The sequence below is a fragment of the Miscanthus floridulus genome, unplaced genomic scaffold (assembly GCF_019320115.1).
Source record: "Miscanthus floridulus cultivar M001 unplaced genomic scaffold, ASM1932011v1 fs_432_3_4, whole genome shotgun sequence".
Lineage (NCBI taxonomy): Eukaryota > Viridiplantae > Streptophyta > Magnoliopsida > Poales > Poaceae > Miscanthus > Miscanthus floridulus.
In genome coordinates, this window is record NW_027096750.1 from 31,547 (window position 1) to 40,000 (window position 8,454).

The window sequence follows — 8,454 nt, forward strand, 5'->3', positions numbered from 1 at the left end:
TTCTACTATGAACGACAATTCGGCCCAACAAGTGGTTCTTGACCTAGGACTTGGTTTTGGTCCAGCCCTTCACAGCCCGATTCGGTCACAAAAAACAGGCTCTTAGCCAATGCGCAGCCACAAAAGCCCATCTCGGATGTATGTTTTAGACCCTTTTATTTATGAGAATTGCTTTTTTGTTTTGTTTTGTTTTTTCATTTTTTCCTTTATCTTTCTTTTTTGTTTCCATGGACTTTTTCTTGTTCTTTTCATTTTTTTATTTTCTTCCTATTTAATTATTTTACTATAGTCAATTTTTTTTCAATTTATATTTATTATCTTTCTTTTTTCTCTATTTAGTGAGGTGTTCTATGATGTATGTGTATTGATCCTGTACTAATCTATAGATGTCCCGTAATGTGTTATGAATTATTTTAAAATATCCATATGGTGTTTTTTATAAGATGTTCGACGATGTATTCTAGATTGTTCATATATTATCCATGGGATGTTTCGCAATGTGTTTTTTTATTTCTCATATTACCTATGATAATGTTCTATGGTGTATTTTAGGTTGTTCGCATAGTGTCCATGGGATGTTGGCGTGCTTCTCTTTTTCTTTGTGTTTTCTGTTTTTCTTTATATTTTGTTTTCTATTTAATTTTGGTTACTCATTTTTTTCCTTTATTCTGTATTTTTTGTATTTCATAGTATATTTTTCTTGTATCCATGACTTGGTGATATTCACTTGACCTATTTCATCTATAATATAACATGACTGTTTATGAGGTGTATTCCAAATAATCATTATAGTATTCATCAGATGTTCCATGATATATCAATATCATGGATTGTTCTCATAGTGTTTTTAAGATGGTCCATTATGTATTTTGGATTTCCCCCCAAAACATGCATATTACATAAGTGATTTATTTTTTCAATGTTTGTATAGTACCCATGAGATATTCCATAGTATATTTTGAGTTATTTGTGTAGTATACATGAAATGTTCCCCAATGTATTTTCTATTGTTTACATAATATCCATGAGATGTTCTATGGTGTATTTTAATTTGTTTGCCTAGCTTAGTATCCATGGGATCTTCAAAGGTACAATTTAATTATTCCATTGTGCATGAGATGTTCTCATTTTCTAATACTGGATACAAAGATTATGGAACTCCATTCACCTGAACCTAGAATTTTATTCTCCTAAATATGGAATATTATTCTCTTGAACCTAAAACTTTGTTCTTATGAATGTGGAACATTGTGCCCTAAATTTAGAAAATTGCCTGCTTAACAAAAGACAGAAATGTTCTAACTTTATGAGAAAAAATGCTCTTCAAAGAAGTTTTATCTGAATATATCTATGTAGGATCATGACTAGAAGGATTTATTATATGAAACACAATGGTCAAGTTGAAATTTAATTTGGATTATTTTTTATATAAACTATGGCTTTTTAAGTTGTATGTTAGCATATGCGCTGATGTATAAGCAAATTTGTTTGAATTTGTATACATGCATGCTTTTTTCTTAAAAAACCATGCTTCATGCCTATTTTAATGAGCCGATGCAAAAATATATATATCGTAAGAGCCCTTTTACAATGGTTAGAAATGCTTCCTAACGCTTGCTGACGCTTGCCTACCCAAAATAGCTATTTTTATTGATTTTATTCGTTCAAGGACATTATGGTCATTTCACAAAGACAACTCAACACCCCCGCCGACCCACCTCCTAGCTCGCCCACGCACCCACGCGAAGGGAAACATCGCTGGCCTGCCCGACATCTGCCTCCCCACAACACAGGCGCCCATCCTTCGCGCTAGCCCTAGCCGTCGCTGGCCTGCATTCGCCCTCGCGTGGCACCGTCATTGTCGGCCTACCCTCGCCCGTGCCTAGCGCCGTCGCTCCTCCATCCTCCCTGGCGCCACCACCTGATGCGAGCGGCACCTCCGCCTCTGTAGGCCGCTTCCCTCTTGCCCCTCGCGCTCCCTGCAGTGCCGCCCGTGAGCACCGCCATGACACCGTGCGGGTAAGTCGCTCTGATGGCCTAATCCTGTCTATACCCCAATGCCACCCTACGGTTGCTTGCGATGCTTCTTTTGGTGCAGCAAGCTGCAGCACTAGTGATTTTCGATTTTGTTCTGCAGCAATCGCGCCAATCAAACCATAATGCTAGCGTTGTTGCTAGTGTCATTGTTCCGCACGTATTATCCTAAATTAGAGTCAAGTCAGTGAATAGATAGCAGGCACAGTTATAGTATCTCATTAGCTGTTTAATTAATTGCTTGCAAACAAGAATTGTCCTAATTCCTATGTTCTGATTCAAATGGACAGTTGGGCTATGAAGAAATTCCCAGAGCCAGTTCACTTTGTTCTGTTCTTCATTTCACGTTGAGTTACGACAATTAGGATTCTGGTTGTTCCATCTGCTAAGTAACAAAAATTGTAGCCGCGCCCTATTCATCTTAACTTGAGAAAGGTTCATATTGGTAGCTCGCATGTAAGATTTTTGTGCCTTATGCCAAACTGCTCGGGAAGGTTAACAACCTAGCTCAGAAAATAACCTAATGCTTGACCTTGACTTGAGTCGGCTTGCCTCCTTTGGAGCAATAATCCAATCTTGAGAAAAACTAGTATTGTGCAAAATTTGTCAACAACTTTAAAGCCTGAGCACTTTGTAGTTGACCTTTTTTTCCCCAGTACTTCTTAATGTGAGTTGGAGCCGTAGTATTGCTCCCCTGTTAGTGACATGCAATACAATCAATTTTAGTGGTAATGTTCATTGAATGAATCCTGATTAGATGGTGATAACTTGTGTATCATCATCTTTTAGTGAAGCTTGGTTTCTCTGTTACCTATATCATAACTTCTCGCTGCTATTTACTTTAAATTGAGATAAGGTTTTCTCGTGTAATCCTTTTTTGCACCATCGTCCACATGCAGGGTGCAGCAAGCATTTGTGCACCCTAGAGAGCATATGACAATTTCTTTTTTAAAAAAAGAGAGCAGACAACAATCCCTGCAGGTGGACATATAGGACAGACAAAATGCTGCATTATCTCTAGAAAGGATAGACAAAGAACCTATAGGCAAAGAACCTATTATGCATAAGATATCTTGTAGGATGATGCAACTATCTGGTCATGGCATACTAATGTACTCGGTTTTTTTAGATTGATGCAGGAGGAAATGCCGAGTCTTGATTCTTTGCTGGAGTACAATAAAATTGTTAGGAAGATATTTGGTAGTGAAAAGAAGGATATCTATTTTATAATAAATACGCTAAGGGGAAATGATTTAGTGTTAGGAAAAGCTATTGTGAGTGGGGCAACGGCCACAATGAGAGGACCCTTAGGAAGTTTGTTTGCAGTTGTGAAGGTTTCCACGAAGAGAAGGGCTAAGGAGGGAGATTAAGAAGCGAAAGCCACGGAATATTACTCGTGTTGGATGCCCTGCTAAATTTGTGATTGCATGGGATCAGAACATAGGGCAGTGGTATGTGAAGGATTTCATCTATGAAAACAACCATCCAATGGCAAAACGAGACCTTGCTGGTCTTCTACGTTCACATAGAAGAATCAACGATGAGCAAAAAGCTGATATTGTGGCGATGCAGATTTCTAGGATCCGCAAACATCAGATAATGGATATTATGGAAATGCATTACGGTGGATATGATAAGGTTGGATTTACAACATGGGACTTGTATAATTTCTGCCATCGCAATAAGGTGGAGACAATTGCTGCTGGTGATGCTCAAACAGTCATCAGTCACCTGATAGAGTGCAGACATAGGGATCCTTATTTCTTCTTCGACTACAAGACTGATGGGAAAGGGCACCTCAAGGGACTGCTCTGGTGTGATAGTCAATGTCGGCTTGATTATGCAGCATTTGGTGATGTCATCGTATTTGATAGCACATACAAAACGAATCGGTACAACCTACCCCTTGTTCCTTTTGTTGGGGTGAATCACCATGGCAGCACAGTTCTTTTTGCATGTGGAATTATTTCCCAGGAGACAATTGAGTCATATGTGTGGATTCTTAGCACATTCTCTGATGCCATGGTTCAGAAGCATCCAATTTCTGTGATCACTATTGGAGACCTTGCTATGCAGAGAGCGGTCGGGCTGGTGTGGCCGAATTCATCGCACAGGCTATGCATATGGCATATTGAGCAGAACATTGTGCGTAATCTTCACGATGATGGTGTGAAGGCTGATTTCATGTATTTCCTTTATGATTGTTGCTCCATAGAAGAGATTGCGAGGAAATGGCTGGAATTCTTGGATAAGCATAACGTTACAAATAAGGAGTCATGGTTGTATCAGATGTATGAGAGGAGGGAAATCTGGTGTGCTGCGTACCATGCTGATAAGTGTTATTTAGGACTGAGGAGCAACCAGTGGAGTGAGAGCGTAAACTCTAGGCTTCAGGTAAATCTAGATCATAAAATGACATTGTTCGAGCTAGTTGAGCACTTTGACCACTGCCTTTCGTGGCTGCGCAATAATGAAGCAAATCTAGACTTTGAAGCATCAAATTCTTTGCCATGCTTAGAACCATATGCTTCAATTATTGAGAAAGAGGCTGCGAAATCGTTCACACCAAGATTTTTTGCCACGGTGCAGTTCAGCATAAAAGCAGCCAAAAAGTGTTTTGCGAGAGAGATTCTAGATGACTATGATGCGATTAAGTATATTGTTGACAGGGAGGATTGTCGACATAGAATTTTTGTCCCGTGCCGAGGACACACGCAGCAAGCCGGAAGGGTCTGCTCGATGGAGCTATAGATCCGCGTAGCTTTAGCGCAGGGATGGTCGATCCTACACACTCCTCCCGAGACGTGCCAGTCAATTTGACCCTATAATTGACAAGGAGAGAAAGCTTATCAGTAATTAAGGGTGGAACTTGTCGGTGTTGCCAGACAGTCCCGAATGTGCGGCTCTAAGAGCCGATATGAAAGGAGATCGACTAAACAGTCGATTCCAACATATTCATGAGAATAAATCGATTAAAGCTCATTGATTTGTATAAGAAGAATCGGTTATCATTCAAGATAAATGTTGTTATTTGAGTAGATATTAATCAATGGTAATAAGATGTCAACAATGATTGGTTTATGCTAAGCCAATGATTACAAGCAACCGAACCCCTTTTATATAAAGAAACAATTCAACACCATTTAATGGTTTAATAAAGATAAATCTAATAAACATGTTAGATCTCATCTATCTCTATGACCAGTGGGGCATGAGGCAGAATCATGCAGGCCGTAGAAATAACAATAGACTCAATGACCCTAACTCATTACTAATATCAGTGGGGCATGAGGCAGAATCATGCAGGCCGTAATATAATAATAAGATCATAGGGCTAACACATCTTTCAACCTATCTTTACTTCAATGGTCTCGTGAAGCGAACTGCTCGTGAAAGCACTCGATATCGGCTAAAACAGCCAATTCAGGCATAGCGCACAGTTAAAATCATGCCCTATCCGGAATAGACCTACCGAATAACGATCCCCACTCCACGGTGCTAACAGTGGGGTGTGAGGCAGAATCACATAGGCTATGATAACGGGCCATGGAACGGTTTTCGCTAGCCAATAAATCTACTCAAGACGCAACAAGCTTTAACCACACGCTATGCACAATCAAGATTGATATAAAACAGCCGATAAAACATAACTCATCATTTAATGTATAGATTAGATCAGTTCTAGATTAACAAATGATGGACCAAACAGGATATAAGGCTCATCTAGTCAATCCCAATCGGGCAAAGTGATATTGTTGTAATTTAGATAAATAATGAAAGCAATAAGCAATATCGGTAACTTAATGAATCTACCAAAGACTATCATTCTAAGGTAGAGCCGATAACTTGACCTTGATCTAGTTCATGCAGTGGGGGTCAACCGGATCGATGCAACCATACTTGAACTAGGCAAAAATCGATAACTAACTTATACCAGAATCACACTGGAGGTCGACCGGATCGATGCAGCCATACGAACAGAGGTATAAGTCATGACGGTACTTACAACAAGCAGTGGAGGTCGGCCGGATCAATGTTGCCGTACTTGCTGAAGAACTCACCGAGATCTACTCTACTCCTACTCCTAAGGGGTGGCCGGAGCTGAAAAAGTAATAACCAGGGTTTGGTATTTATACCCGGAGTCTAAACACGAATCGTACTCGAGCACAATTCGTTACAATTTTTCGGCATAAAAGAAGACATTCCTAATTTAAGATAACTTGGACCCTAACCCTTCCCTCTTTTGTAGAGTCCGATATGTAGTTTTCTGTCGCCAACCATAGCTCATCATCGCTATCTGCCGATGTCATCCCAAGAGATCCAATTCCAGATTCGTATCTAAATCGGTTGATGCGATCCTTCCGCAATCGATTCCTTGATTGGCACAATTTTGGAAGCCAGAGAGTTCCCGCGTTCTTCTCCCAAATTTTGGTGTAAACACATGCCCCCCAATTTTGGGATAATAGTGATTTTATTCCAAAATTCCTATTTATTTGTTTACCATGCCGCAACCGATTTGCCCCGAGATATACGCGTGAGTCCTGACTTCCCAGGCCGAATCTTACATAATGTCCCAATAGTATCTCTTTGGACTCATTCGGCCTGTTTACTCTCTCCTTCCTTCTCAAGCCAACCTTAACCACTGACGCCGTCATCGCCAAGGCCTCAAACCCTAGCCAATCCGCTGTTTCATCAAGCCATCATTCAAGCTATCTCCATTAGATCCGAACCTGTTCTAGCTGTGATGGCAACCAGCGACCACGTCCCTAAGGTATGCTTCCAAATTTCCATTGTCCAAGTACTGGCTGCTACCCCGTATTTCTTCTCTTTCTGAACTTATTTCATCCGATTGCTAGGAAATGAGGAATGAAATCTTGATTCCATCAGCTGTCGTCCCTAATGTCTATTTTCTCGGGCCTATGGGTGATCTTGATCCATCCGATTTTATTCATCAAGAAACCAACCAGATCCCCTTTAAACAGTCTGTAGTGGATTCATCCTCCTGGAATAAAACTCCCTTTAGAAACTGGCCCAAAGCGCCTAAGGGATGGAGAAATTGGTTTAGTAGGATATCCGAGAAAAGGGGTGGAGATTGAGAGCTTTATGATCTGAATCAATGTTTGACACTCTCGTTGTCCGACATGGAGAGGAATGATTCACTTTTGATCTCTGCTTCTTATTTCTGGTCCAACGCTCTGAATGCTTTTATTTTTTGTCACGGTCTAATGACCATCACCCTGGCTGATGTTTACATGTTGACCGGCCTTAGAGTCACCAGATTAGTGCAGCCTTATGAGTACCTGAGTGCTGGCTCTAAGAGATTAGCCAAAATAGTAGACTATACAGGATGGGCCAGTTATATTTTGAACCACGTTGGAGATGGATCAATTGTTAGCAAAAGGGAATACATGGCCTTCCTGAATATGTGCTAGAGAGATTTATTTTATGTGGATCATCTTGTGGTCCAACCTATAATCACAAACTCATGGCGGAGCACCTAGCATTAGGCAAGGATATTCCTCTTGGAAAATATCTGCTAGGAGCTGCTTATCATCTGATGTACCAAGTGGCTGTCCAATTACTGAAGAATGAACCAATTCAGACTATCAGCGGTCCTTGGTGACTGATAAAACTGTGGCTCAATTTGTATATGCATAAGATTGTAAGGCCTGATCTCAGAGACTTGAGCTTCCCTTCCTCTAACTTTGATTAGGAATATAGAGGCGAAGAAGGAAGAACTCGTCAGTGTACGAGCTATGGTGAGGCTACATCGGCCATAATAATTGACTTTGATGTTGGCCATCTCTTCGAAAAGTTCTACAGGGGGTTTGATGCAGTTGTCCTGACTTGGCTACCTTATAATGAGGATGATGAACTGACTTTCCCATTCAAATTCTAATTTGAATCTAGCTATTCAGATGAGAGAGCGGTTGCGATCTTCAATTCCTTTATCAAGCCTTGTGTTCTTCCAGCCGAATTTCATCATAGTCGTGGCAAAATGGTTAAAGGCTCCTCCATCCCAGGCAACCCTCCAACCTATGAATTTTACAACCCTTCGTTTGTGGCCCGTCAGTTTGGTCTCGATCAATTCCCCCCTCGCCTGTTTTTCAAGAACATACTGAAGCCGAGAGAAGATATCAGTGAGGTGTTCAAAGCTTCTAGAGTCTTTCAATTAGGATTAGACCTTCCTTCCCTTTACTTGCATGACTAGGTTAGGGCTAGCTTTTCTTCCAATCTCTTTGACTCTTGGTGGCACAAATGGTGCTCCCATCTCTTCTGTAGGTCGGTCCACCCTCTATGCATAGCCCTGGATGGGGGGTTTGCTTCTGATAGTGAGGTAATCTTTCATTCCCTTTTCAAAGAGATTACTCGATGACTTCTCTTGCCAACTGTTCTAACCGACCCTTTTAGGGCATTGAA

At 40.7% G+C, this 8,454-nt stretch overlaps 1 pseudogene; it reads left to right on the forward strand.

Annotated features, from left to right (window-relative positions):
• Positions 1–3,522: 3,522 nt before the first annotated feature.
• On the forward strand, positions 3,523–4,249 carry LOC136531752 (protein FAR1-RELATED SEQUENCE 5-like; annotated as a pseudogene).
• Positions 4,250–8,454: the final 4,205 nt, after the last annotated feature.